The 14,100-nt window shown below is 49.6% G+C and overlaps 1 pseudogene; it reads right to left on the bottom strand.

The window, feature by feature from the left end:
* Window positions 1–5,262: 5,262 nt before the first annotated feature.
* Window positions 5,263–6,970, bottom strand: LOC124695259 (annotated as a pseudogene).
* Between the last annotated feature and the right edge of the window lie 7,130 nt (window positions 6,971–14,100).

A 14,100-nucleotide genomic window follows, 5' to 3' on the forward strand; every position in this document is an offset into this window, starting at 1 on the left:
CGGTCCGCCGGTCCGTGGGAGCCGCCTCGCGGAGCTGGGGCGCCTCCCCTTCACGTCAACGGTGCAGGACTTCGCCGATCGCTTTCAGGCACTCGCCTGCCACGCGCCGGGTGTCACGGGGCAGCAGCGCGCGGACCTCTTCGTCGGCGGACTCCCGGATCACATACGGGTGGACGTGGAACTCCGGGCCCCCGCGACCTGCGAGACGGCGATGCACTACGCTCGGGCGTACGAGCGTCGAGCCCGGCGCTGCCGCCGCCTCCCCGAATCGCGGGGCCCGGCCAACCGCCCGCCCCCGCCGGCCGCAGCGCCGGCCACGCGGCCAGCACCGGCCGCCCCGGCAGCGACGCAGCGTACCTTTCGGCGCCTCACCCCGGCGGAGCGGTTGGAGCGCCGTCGCCTCGGCCTGTGCTTTAGCTGCGACGAGCCCTACGCGCCGGGTCACGTTTGCCCGCGCCTCTTCTACTTGGAGACGGTCGACGACGGCGACGCGGACACGAGCGTCGACACAGCGACGGACACCGACCTCGACGCCGCACCAGCCACGGCGTGCGTGGTCTCGCTCCATGCGTTGGCAGGCATCCGCAACGAGCAGACGATGCTCCTGCCAGTGACGATCCACGGCGAGCAACTGGTGGCCCTCCTCGACACCGGCTCCACACATAACTTCTTGCCGGAGGCCACCATGCGTCGTTTGGGCCTCCAGCCGACGGGAGGCGATCACCTCCGCGTCACCGTGGCCAACGGCGACCGCCTTCGCTGCCATGGCGTGGCGCAGCAGGTGCCGCTCTCCATCGGCAACGAGCACTTCACCATCGCGTGCGCCGGCATCGACTTGGGCTGTTTCGACTTCATCCTCGGCGTGGACTTCTTGCGGCCCCTCGGTCCCATGCTGTGGGACTTCGCCGCCTTGACGATGACTTTCTGGCGCCAGGGCCGCCGCGTCTGTTGGACGGGCATTGGGGGCGCCGCCCCGGCCCCGCAGCTCCCGCTCACCACGGCCGACATCGACTCCGAGCACCCGCCGTTGGCCCACCTTCGCAGCAGCACGGCGACCTTTTCGCCGAGCCGCGAGGCCTTCCGCCTACACGGGTGTACGATCACCGCATCCACCTCGCCCCGGACACGGCGCCGGTGGCCGTGCGGCCTTACCGCTACCCCCGGCTGCGGAAGGACGAGCTCGAGCGACGGTGCGCCCTCATGCTCGCCGCGGGCGTCATCCGGATCTCTACGTCACCATTCTCGGCGCCGGTGCTTCTCGTTCGCAAGACGGATGGTACATGGCGCTTCGCATCGACTACCGCGCCCTCAACGCACTCACACTCGAAGGACAAGTTCCCCATTCCGGTGGTCGACGAGCTCTTCGATGAGCTCCATGGGGCTCGCTTCTTCACCAAGCTCGACTTACGGTCGGGCTACCACCAGGTGCGCATGCACCCGGACGACATCGCCAAGACGGCGTTCCGGACCCATCATGGCCACTTCGAGTTCGTGGTGATGCCCTTCGGCCTCACCAACGCGCCGGCAACATTCCAGGCCCTGATGAACGATGTTCTCCGCCCCTATTTACGTCGGTTTGTGCTCGTTTTCTTTGACGATATTTTGATCTACAGCACCTCGTGGGCGGAGCATCTACAACACGTCGCCATCGTCTTCAACGAGCTTCGCGCGCATCATCTTCACCTTAAGCGCTCGAAGTGCTCGTTCGGGACGACATCGGTCGCCTACCTCGGCCACGTCATCTCCGCCGAGGGGTAGCCATGGACGCCGACAAGGTGGCGGCCGTCGCGGCGTGGCCGCCTCCTCGTTCGCCACGCGCCCTCCGCGGCTTCCTGGGTCTCGCCGGATATTACCGGAAATTCATCCGGGACTTCGGCATCATCGCGACACCTCTCACGAGGCTTCTGCGCCGCGACGCCTTCGCCTGGGATGACGAGGCCACCGCCGCGTTCGAGGCCCTGAAGGGGGCCCTCACGACGGGCCCCGTTCTCCAGATGCCGGACTTCGCGCGGCTGTTCATCGTCGACTGCGACGCTTCCGGCGTGGGGTTCGGTGCCGTGCTTCACCGGGGCGATGGGCCGCTTGCCTACTTCGGCGAGGCCTTTCGCCGCGCGCCATCTCAAGCTGGCGGCGTACGAGCAGGAGCTCATTGGCTTGGTGCAGGCTGTGCGCCATTGGCGCCCCTACCTTTGGGGGCGCTCGTTCCAGATTCGCACGGACCACTACAGCCTCAAGTACTTGTTGGATCAGAGGCTCTCGACCGTTCCGCGGCATCGGTGGATCAGCAAGCTGTTCGGCTTTGATTTCACCGTCGAGTACCGACCGGGGCGCCTCAATACCGTCGCCGACGCTCTCTCTCGCCGCGACGCTGTCGATGAGGACGGCGCACCTGAAGGGATGGCATTGTGCATCCGTTCGGGCCCCTCCTTCGCCCTCTTCGACACCATCCGCCAGGCTACTGCGGCAGCGCCTGACGCCCAGATTCTGCGGCAGCAGCTGGACGCGGGCGAGTTGGAGGCACCATGGCGTTTGGCGGAAGGGCTACTCTTGCACGGGCGCCGGATCTTTGTGCCCGACCACGATGATCTGCGACACCAAGTGCTCCTCGCTGGCCCACTCGTCCGGCCATGAGGGTGTCCAGAAGACTCTTCACCGTCTCCGCGCCGACTTCTACATCCCCGGGGATCGGGCCTTGGTCCAGGACTCGGGTGCGCTCTTGCGAGATATGCCGGCGCAACAAGACGGAGACGCTGCGACCGGCAGGGATGCTGCAGCCATTGGAGGTGCCCTCCCAGTGTCCGGGCCGACATCTCCATGGACTTCATTGAGGGCCTCCCCAAGGTGGGCGGCAAGTCCGTCATCCTCACGGTGGTCGACCGCTTCTCCAAGTATGCACACTTCATCGCGCTTGGACACCCGTACACCGCCGCGTCCGTCGCTCGTGCCTTCTTTGACGGCATCGTTCGCCTCCACGGGTTCCCCACGTCGATCGTCAGTGATCGGGATCCGGTGTTCACGGGGCACGTCTGGCGTGATCTTTCCGGATGGCGGGCGTGAAGCTCCGTTTCAGCACGGCATTCCATCCTCAGACGGACGGCCAGTCCGAGGTGGTTAACAAAGTGATCGCCATGTACTTACGCTGTGTTACAGGTGATCGTCCTCGCGCATGGGTGGATTGGCTCGCTTGGGCGGAATATTGCTACAACACCTCCTATCATTCCGCCCTGCGTGCCACACCATTTGAGGTGGTCTACGGTCGGCTTCCACCGCCTATCTTGCCGGTCGATCCAGCGACTGCCCGGACGGAGGCTGCGGGGGAGCTTCTCCGCAACCGCGACGAGATTCTTGCTGAGGTGCGGCAACGTCTCGTTCAGGCGCAGCAGCTCGCCAAGCACTACTACGACGGTCATCATCGCGAGGTGGCTTATGCGGTGGGCGACTGGGTGTGGCTGCGCCTTCTTCATCGTTCCACCCGGTCCCTCGACCCGCGTGCGAGCGCAAGCTTGGACCTCGCTACGCTGGCCCCTTCGTCATCTTGGAGCGCGTGGGCACACTTGCATATCGCCTTCAGCTGCCAGAGGGTTCCCGCATCCATGATGTCTTTCATGTGGGTCTGCTGAAGCCTTACCGTGGGGAGCCGCCGGCAGCGCCACCAGCGTTACCGCCAATCGCCGATGGTCGTCTTCTTCCGAGTCCGGCGAAGGTGTTACGTGCTCAGCTCCGTCGCGGCATTTGGTACTTGCTGGTGCAGTGGGAAGGCCTTCCGGAAGAGGAGGCTACTTGGGAGAAGCGCGAGGAGTTCAGCCAGCACTACCCCGACTACCAGCTCGAGGACGAGCTGTTTGCACAGGCGGGGAGAGATGTTATGACCGGTATTGGTTATGTTAGGAGGGGGCCCAACCATGGGCCCAACTAGGGGCTTAGCCCATTATCAGTTTAGGTCGGTTTAGGGTTTAGCTCTTTATATATCAGATGTAACGATGCAAAAGGATCAAGCAATAATCAGATTCATTATTGCCGACTCCCTGAGGAGTCGGTCTCCCAAAACCCAGCCGCCGCCTTCCTCTCTCCCGCGCGCACGACGGCGCCCAGCCGCCGGCGTCCGCCGCCTCGTCTGCACACCTCTCCCTCCTTCCCCTACAAACTACGCCCTAGGCCCGGTAGAGCTGTTGGTTCTACCAAATGGCTAACCGCCAAGTGATCTTATCGTCAAGTAACAAAGGATCTGGTTTGCCAGATTAGTACTGTAGTACGTTCTAGAGAAATCCTAGTAATTATGAACAAAATCTGCTGTGAAAAAATGATGGACAACCTTTTCTTCGTTTGAAGGACCAAAAGTTTAGGATAGATACAATTTGGGACACAAAGTGACTACAAATTAGTGGAATCAGAGCCGAACTTTCAAAAGTTTAGCTACACAAAAGAAGATACAATTTCATAGAAGAGTGCAGTTTAGACAAACACACAATTCCTTTTTATGAATATATGCAGTAGGTCAATCACCTACTGTTTTCTTTCAAAAGTATACCGTTGTAACATCTGGAAAAGAAATAACAATTGGAAAACACAAGAGGCTGTACTCTCCCAACCCAACATTGAGACTGTACTACACCCGCTTCTGATTTTTTTTCTGAGGTATTCACCACAAACAGACCATGAAAAAAAATATTGTCTACTAATCGTCCATAGAAAAATAGCTCAACTTACAGAACTTTAGAGACAAATGTAAAATCGCTCATAAGAGTAAACGTATAACAAAAATTCAGCAGTACAAATCTACTATCCAAAACAGAAGAAATTCAGCATGAGATATGCCTATCTACTGATTCATACCATGTTAAACTAACTTGACTCATTGCAGGACCCATGCTCTGAGCTTTAGCCATTTTCTCGTTTTTATGGATATATGCAATCACCTAACTGTTTTCTGTCAAAAGTGTGACGTTATAACTTCTGGAAAAGAAATAACATTGGGAAACACAAGAGGCTTTAGTCCCCCAACCCAACATTTCGACTGTACTACATCCGTTTCTGATTTTTTTTTGATGCACACCACAAACAGATAATGAAACATAAATTATCGTCCACTAAGCGCCCATAGAAAAATAACTCAACTTACAGAACTATTCAGACAAACGTAAAATCCCTCATAAAAGTAAACGAATAACAAAAACTCAGCAGTACGGAGCTACTATCCAACAGAAGAAATTCAACATGAGATATGCCTATCTACTCATCCATACCATGTTAAACTAACTTGACTCAATGCAGGACTCCAGCGCTGAGCTTTAGCCAGTTTCTCCTCCTTCCTGAATCCATCATCTTTTTTGAATTCTTAGGTGACTTCTCTCTTCCATCTTCACTTCCACTCTGCTCAACTAGGCTAGTTCTTGATTTTGTGATCACATCCTGATTGAAGCACTGCTTTGCAATCTACTCCTTTGTTGGCTTCTCTGTATCTAACATAATAAAAGGGAGTTTGGTCTCTTGCAGTGGCTTGCCCATATAAAGTCTAGCTTAAAGTCTCACTCCCTGGTAAGGCTTCAAGGGAATTGAGCAGCTTAGCCCGGGCAGCTGCCCGGGCATGCCGGGCCGTGGCTCCGCCAATGGTCTCTTGATCTTGATCTTCATCCGAACCTTGATCAGTGCCAATGCCGTGACCATCATCTTCACGTCCCTCTGATAAATCTGCATCAGCATCAAGATTGGTCCGCTTGGCACGTTTGCATTCTTGTTTTACCTTTCCATCCTTTTTTGTCACATAACGCTCGTAAGCTTCGTCGAGCATTTTGTCCAGCTGAGCATCGTTATCTTCTGTCGCATCATCAATTTGCACTCCCGTGGCCTTGCGTGCTTTATCCTTGGCACGACGCCTTGACTGTCGCTTCTTCTCTCCCGTTTGCTTTCTGTCAATGGGAGTCACCAATTCCTCCATCTCCTGCAAGAGTTGATCGTCGTCTTTTACCTTGACGTCGGTCGCAGTACCATCAGCCTTTGGCGTAAGTGTAACTTGTGAAGATGACGACGAGAGTGATTTCCTGAGGCGTACGCGCCACCTCAAGATATGCTTGCAGCTATTTTTATCCAGCACCCGTAAATCCTCGCAGAGGAATCTCACCTCATCCGTAGTAAGCTCGTGATTCTTGATAGGCAGAGATGCAGGATCATCAAATGAAATTTCAGTACAAGAGCCCAAGAAATTCCTGCGGTGTCTGGGCATCCGACCATATGAAATCTGACGCGAGACCAACGTTCCTCAGCACCGTGACTCCAGGTTCATACCCAGCAGAAGGTCTTTTCTTGGACTTGTTAGAGCTAAGCACATCGATGATGGGCAATTCCTTGTCTGAATCCACGCTGAACAGGTGCTTGATATCGAGAAGCTCCGGATGAATCCTCGCGGGGGCTTTGTATTTCAGGCAGGCGATGTAGATTTCAGCGGAGGAGCCGCGGCTCGCTGCAGGTTTGTGCACCTCGACCTTGTCGAAGAGCTGCCGGAGACAGAAGAGGATGGCGTTGAAATCCTGGGACCTGAAGACCTTGGTGACGAAGGCGCCCCTGGGGGCGAGGAAGGTGGTGGCCAGGCGGACGGCCGCCGAGAGGAGAACCCGTTTCTGATTTGACTGATTCGTTCTGTTCAGAAGTTTTACCCCCAAAGAGGAAAAAAAAGGAAAACCCTTGAAGTTTATACGCGCCGAGTCAAATCAAAGGTGAGAGCGGTCGGTCGGTCGGTCGGCCGAGTCGCGCCTCATCAAAGGAAAACCACTTGCTAGCTCGGGAGTGTGTGTACTTTAACCGTAGTTTGACGATTCTGCATCAGCCAAGTCCACCTTCAGCGACGTGCACGCCGTGCCGGGAGCTGACACGTCAGGGGAGTCGATCACTCAGCGATCGACCGACCGAGTCGCGTCGCGCCTCCTTCTTCTCTCACCTCCCCACGCCTAAACGCGCAAAACCAAACCATCCCCATTTCCACCGAACGGATTCCTCCCAACCCACGAAACCCTAGCTAACCCCCACCCTCCCTCTCTAGCGGCGGCGCCGTCGCAGTCGAGGCGGCCTCGCTCCCTCGCCGGAGCGCGCGTGCGGCGCTCCGTCCGTCGGCTTGCCTTGCCTCGTGATACGTCTCAAACGTATATATAATTTCTTATGTTCCATGCTACTTTTATGATGATACTCACATGTTTTATACACATTATATGTCATTATTATGCATTTTCCGGCACTAACCTATTGACGAGATGCCGAAGAGCCAGTTGCTGTTTTCTGCTATTTTTGGTTTCAGAAATCCTAGTATGGAAATATTCTCGGAATTGGACGAAATCAACGCCCAGAATCTTATTTTTCCACGAAGCTTCCAGAAGTCCGAAAGGGAAACGAAGTGGGGCGACGAGGCGATGCCACGCCAGGGCGGCGCGGCCCAGGCCCTGGCCGCGCGGCCCTGTTGTGTGGATCCCTCGCGTCGCCCTGATGACCCACAAGTATAGGGGGTGTATCGTAGTATCTTCGATAAGTAAGAATGTCGATCCCAACGAGAAGCAGAAGGTGTTGACAAGCAGTTTCGATGAAGGATTCACTGTAAATGCTCACGAGACAAGTATTCGGGGGTTTTGATATAGCGGGTGAATAAAGTACAAGTAAATAAAGTGCGAGAGAAATAATTGCAGCGAGTGGCCCAATCCTTTTTAGCACAAAGGACAAGCCGGTTTGTTTACTTATAATGATCAAACGTTCTTGAGGACACACGGGAATTTAGTCTAGTGCTTTCGCTTCATATAGCTGATTAATCTTCATTGTTTTGATAAGTGTTGTGTGGGTGAACCTATGCTAATGTACTGCCCTTCCTAGGACTAATACATACTTGTGATTATACCCCTTGCAAGCATCCGCAACTACAAGAAAGTAATTAAGATAAATCTAACCACAACCTTAAACTCTGAGATCCCGCTATCCCTCCTGCACCGATATACCAACGGGGGTTTAGGTTTCTGTCACTCCGGCAACCCCGCAATTGGCAAACGAATACAAGATGCATTCCCCTAGGCCCATAAATGGTGAAGTGTCATGTAGTCGACGTTCACACGACACCACTAGAAGAATAACACCACAACTTAAATATCATAACATTGAATACTAACCAACATAATTCACTACTAACATTTAGACTTCACCCATGTCCTCAAGAACTAAACGAACTACTGACGAGACATCATATGGAACATGATCAGAGGTAATATGATAATGAATAACAATCTGAACATAAACCTTGGTTCAATAGTTTCACTCAGTAGCATCAATAACAAGTAGAAATCAACACCGGGAGAGTTTCCCCTATCAAACAGTCAAGATCAAACCCAAATTGCTACAGCGGTGACGAGGTGCAGCGGTGGAGATGGCGGTGATGATGATGATGATGATGATGATGATGATGATGATGATGATGATGATGATGATGGAGATGATGTCCAGCTCGATGACGGTGACGATGGCGTCGATTTCCCCCTCCGGGAGGGAATTTCCCCGGCGGATTTCAGCCTGCCGGAGAGCTCTTTTCTCTCTGGTGTTCTCCGCCCCGCAGAGGCGGCTGTGACTCCTCGCGACTATCCTCTGGGGCTTAGGTTTTCGGGACGAAGACGTACGCGAAGAAAAGGAGGCAAGAGGGGGCTGTGGGCCCCCTCCTCACAGGGCGGCGCGGCCAGGCCTTGGGCCGCGCTAGCCTATGAGGTGGGCCCACCTCGGGTCCCCTCGGCTCCCCCTTCTGGCTCCCTTCGTCTTCCGGAAAAATAGGATTTTTCATATAATTTCCGTCAACTGTTGATCTTCCGAAATATCGCATTCTGACGGTGCTTTTTCCAGCAGAATCCTGACTCCGGTGCGCGATCCTCCAATAATCATGAAACATGCAAAATAGATGAAATAACATAAGTATCATCTCCAAATATGAAATATATCAATGAATAACAGCAAATTATGATATAAAATAGTGATGCAAAATGGACGTATCAACTCCCCCAAGCTTAGACTTCGCTTGTCCCCAAGCGAAACTGAACTCGGTAAACAAGACCACATGTTTATGGAGTGAAGAGTCGATAAATAAAATACGTACAAGAAGCATCATATTCATTCACACAAGACATTCTAATAAACAATTTCCTCATATAATTCAACTTGAAACAAGTAGAAGGTAATCACAAATAAAGGTGCATAAGGAATCATAATTGGTGATGGCAAACTTTGTTCTTAGTCAGAGAACAGTTATCAGATTATACTTATCTATTGAGCAGCGCTCTCATATTAAAGCTTATAATAAACTTGCATACTCAATCATAGTAATCTCCTCATAATCATTGATAACTTTCAAAGCTATATTCATTCAGATAAAACTTGCACTAAACAAGGAAGAGTAAAAGGCACGATGAAATAGATCACAATATAAATGGTTTGATCACAACAACTCAAATGCTTGCTTGAGATGGAGGGAAATAGGTCTACTGACTCAACATAAAGTAAAAGACAGGCCCTTCGCAGAGGGAAGCAGATATTAAATCATGTGCTAGAGCTTTTTAAGTTTTGAAATCATATAGAGAACATAAAAGTAAAGTTTTGAGAGGTGTTTGTTGTTGTCAACGGATGGTAGCGGGTACTCAAACCCCCTTGCCAAACAGACCTCCAAAGAGCGGCTCCCATGAAGGACGTTATCTCTACCAGCAAGGTAGATCATCCCTCTTCTCTTTTGTTTACACATGTACTTTAGTTTATTTAACGATGACACTCCCCCAACCTTTGCTTACACAAGCCATGGCTAACCAAATCCTCGGGTGCCTTCCAACAATCTCATACCATGGAGGAGTGTCTATTGCAAAATTAAGTTGCTTACTGATGAATCAGGGCAAAACATGTGAAGAGAGTTATTAATGAAAGTTGATTAATTGGGGCTGGGAACCCCGTTGCCAGCTCCTTTTGCAAAATTATAGGATAAGTGGATGAAGCCACTAGTCCATTAGTGGAAGCTGCCCAACAAGATTTAAAGATAAAACACCACATACTTCCTCATGAGCTATAAAACATTGACACAAATAAGAGGTAATAACTTTTGAATTGTTTAAAGGTAGCACATGAAGTATTTACTTGGAATGGCAGGGAAATACCACATAGTAGGTAGTTATGGTGGACACTGATGGCATAGGTTTGGTTTAAGGGTTTGGATGCACGAGAAGTATTCTCTCTCGGTACAGGTCTTTGGCTAGCAAGGTTAATTAGCAAGCATAAGAGTTGAAGGAAACAAACAAATATACATGTGATAGAAACAATCATGCATCTTACTTGTAAGCACAAACAATTTTAACTTCAGAATACTAAGCTAGGAACTAACAAGAAAGATAATAACATATCTACATGTGTTTCCTCTTCTCTAATTAAAAAAACTCAAAGTGTTGTTGCTATTGACCAATGCTAAGTTTGCCAAAACCAAATAGATTTACTCAATGCTCCCAAAGTGATACCAATACTAACAACAAGATTAATCATATAATAGAGATTGCAAACTAAAATAAGATGTGCAATATGTAAATGATAAGACTTCTCATTAATATTCCATAATGATAACTCACACCAAGGGATACATAGATAACCAACTAAAGAGAGATACTTCCATACCGCAACACATCTTATATGATAACTTCCCTACTCATGATATGACACTACTTGAAAGTAAAAAGGTAAAAGATAGTGATGATGTGATACCGCGGCACTCCCCCAAGCTTGGAACAAACCAAGGGGATGCCAATACCGATGATGAATTACTCCTTCGGCGGTGGTGATGAATTCTTCCCGCGATTCTTAAAGATCTCCTTCAACTTCAGCTTCTCAGTTTGGCAATTCTGCACTAAGACTCGAAGAGGTTCATTGTTGTCCAAAGATGCCGGTGGTGGCCTTGTGATGGAAATTGAGTGATACTCCAGCATTCTGCGAAGTCGGTGGTTCTCCTCCTGAAGTATTTCCACCTCCCTTCTCAGAGCACGGTATTGATCACAAAACTCATCGGTGACCCGTAGTGCTTCCTCCACAGCAGGGAAAGAGTTGAGGCTAAGAGCAGGCGGTAGAGGTCCCTGCAAGTTATGAGAAAAAGAACGTCCAGTGTTAACCGATCCCACCACGATTGGCTTACTCCCCGTAGTTTGCCGCTTCCTTTTTGTTGAGGGCACCCCCTTCACTTCCTCCAAAGGCTCCTTGTCCTTGTTGTTGGAGGCCATGATGCTTCTAGATCAAAGATAGATCCTGGCAGAAACAGCTCGAAACAAAACACGTTGAGAAAACGATATACGGACCTCCAGGGGTCCGGGGGATTATATAGCAAAAAATTTCTCGACAAACGGAAAGTACCAGGTCGAACCAGAGTCGGAAAGGAGCAACGAGGGGACCTCCTCACAGGGCGGCGCGGCCAGGCTGGGGCCCGCGCCGGCCTATGGGGGCACCTCCTCGTGTGTCTCCTCCACTCCGTTTCGATCTCGTAATTTTTCATATTTTCCAAAAGTTGCAAAAACATTGTTCGGAAAGTTAAACGCGGACTTTTTCTTACCAGAACTGTTACCTATTCAAAGTCGGACTCTGCAGGGCTGTCAACTTGGTCTTTGATGAAAGCTTCCGGAGTTACCACTTGAATAACATCAACATCTTCATTATAAGAATCACCCGAGATATAATGCTTGAGTCTTTGTCCATTCACCACTTGTGTGGCATTACCTTGCGAGAGCTAATTTTAATTGCTCTCGATCGATACACCTCATCAATGACATATGGTCCTTCCCATTTTGAGAGTAATTTCCCTGCAAAAAATCTGAGACGAGACCGATACAATAGGACTTTATCTCCAACATTAAATTCTCTTTTAATAATTCTTCTATCATGCCATTTCTTAACTTTCTCTTTAAAGAGTTTAGCATTTTCATACGCTTCACTTCTCCATTCATCTAGAGAACTCAATTGTAGCAATCTCTTCTTACCGGCAAGTTTAGGATCTTTATTAAGTTCTCTCACGGCCCAGTAAGCTTTGTGCTCTAGTTCTAAAGGTAAATGACAAGCTTTCCCATAAACCATTTTATACGGTGACATACCCATGGGATTTTTATAAGCAGTTCTATAAGCCCATAGTGCTTCTTTCAATTTAATAGCCCAGTTCTTTCTAGATTTATTAACGGTCTTTTGCAAGATAGATTTAATCTCTCTATTTGATAATTCTACTTGCCCACTAGTTTGAGGATGATAAGCAGAAGCAATTCTATGATTAATACCATATTTAGCAAGAGTTTTTCTAAAACCACCATGCATAAAATGAGAACCTCCATCAGTCATAATATATCTAGGAACTCCAAATCTAGGAAAAATAATATCTAAAAGCATTCTTAAAGAGGTCTCACCATCAGCACTTTTTGTAGGTATGGCTTCCACCCATTAAGTAACATAATCAACAACGACAAGTATATGAGTGTTACCTTCTGAAGAAGGGAAAGGACCCATGAAGTCAAATCCCCAACAATTGAATGGTTCAATAACAAGAGTATAATTCATAGGCATTTCATTGCGTCTGGAGATATTACCAACCCTTTGACATTCATCACAAGATAAAATAAACTTCCTTGCATCTTTGAAGAGAGTTGGCCAATAAAAACCTGATTGTAGAACCTTTTGCGCGGTCCTATCTCCGGCGTGATGTCCTCCATAAACACTACCATGACATTTACTCAATATCTTCTGTTGTTCATATTCGGGAACACATCTTCGCAGAATACCATCCACTCCTTCTTTATATAAGTGTGGGTCATCCCAAAAATAATGCCTCAAGTCATAAAAGAATTTCCTCCTTTGCTGAGCTGAAAAGGTGGGAGGCAAGTACTTGGATACAATAAAGTTAGCATAATCAGCGTACCAAGGATTATCTCGCGAGCTCACCTTTATTACAGCCAATTGTTCATTTGGAAAACTACCATTAACAGGAACAAGATCATAAGTAATATTTTCCAATCTAGACAAATTATCAGCAACAGGATTATCAGCACCTTTCCTATCTATAATATGCAAATCAAATTCTTGCAAAAGAAGTACCCATCTAATAAGCCTTGGCTTAGCATCTTTCTTTGTCATAAGGTATCTAATTGCAGCATGATCAGTATGAATTGTAACTTTTGAATCAATGATACGTCCAATTTGCATCACTATTTTATATCATAATTTGCTGTTATTCATTGATATATTTCATATTGGGACACAATACTTATGTTATTTCATCTATTTTGCATGTTTCATCATTATTGGAGGATCGAACGCCGGAGCCAGGATTCTGCTGGAAAAAGCACCGTCAGAAAGCAATATTTCGGAAGATCGACTGTGGAAGGAAATTATACCAAAAATCCTATTTTTCAAGATGACGAAGGAAGCCAGAAGGAGGAGCCAGGGTGGGCCCACACCCTAGGGCGGCGCGGCCCGAGCCCCGGCCGCGCCGCCATGTGGTGTGAGGGGCCCACGACCCCTTTCGCCTCCTTTTCTTCGCCAAACCCTTCGTCCCGAAGACCTAAGCCACGGAGGAATCCTCACGAAGGGTTACGGCCGCCTCGCGCGGGCGGAGAACACCGAGAGAAAAGAGCTCTCCGGCGGGCGAGGAATCCGTCGGGGAAATTCCCTCCCGGAGGGAAATCGACGCCATCGTCACCGCCATCGAGCTGGACATCATCTTCATCACCATCATCATCATCTCCACCATCATCACCGCCATCTCCTCCGCAACACCTCGTCACCGCCGTAGCAATTTGGGTTTGATCTTGATTGTTTGATAGGGGAAACTCTCCCGGTATCTATTCATACTTGTTGTTGATGCTATTGAGTGAAACCATTGAACCAAGTTTATGTTCAGATTGTTATTCATCATCATATCACCTCCGATCATGTTCCATATGATGTCTCGTGAGTAGTTCGTTTAGTTCTTGAGGACATGGGTGAAGTCTAAATGTTAGTAGTGAACTATGGTTGAGTAATATTCAATGTTATGATATTTAAGTTGTGGTGTTATTCTTCTAGTGGTGTCGTGTGAACGTCGACTACACGACA

Source organism: Lolium rigidum, chromosome 3, assembly GCF_022539505.1.
Source record: "Lolium rigidum isolate FL_2022 chromosome 3, APGP_CSIRO_Lrig_0.1, whole genome shotgun sequence".
Lineage (NCBI taxonomy): Eukaryota > Viridiplantae > Streptophyta > Magnoliopsida > Poales > Poaceae > Lolium > Lolium rigidum.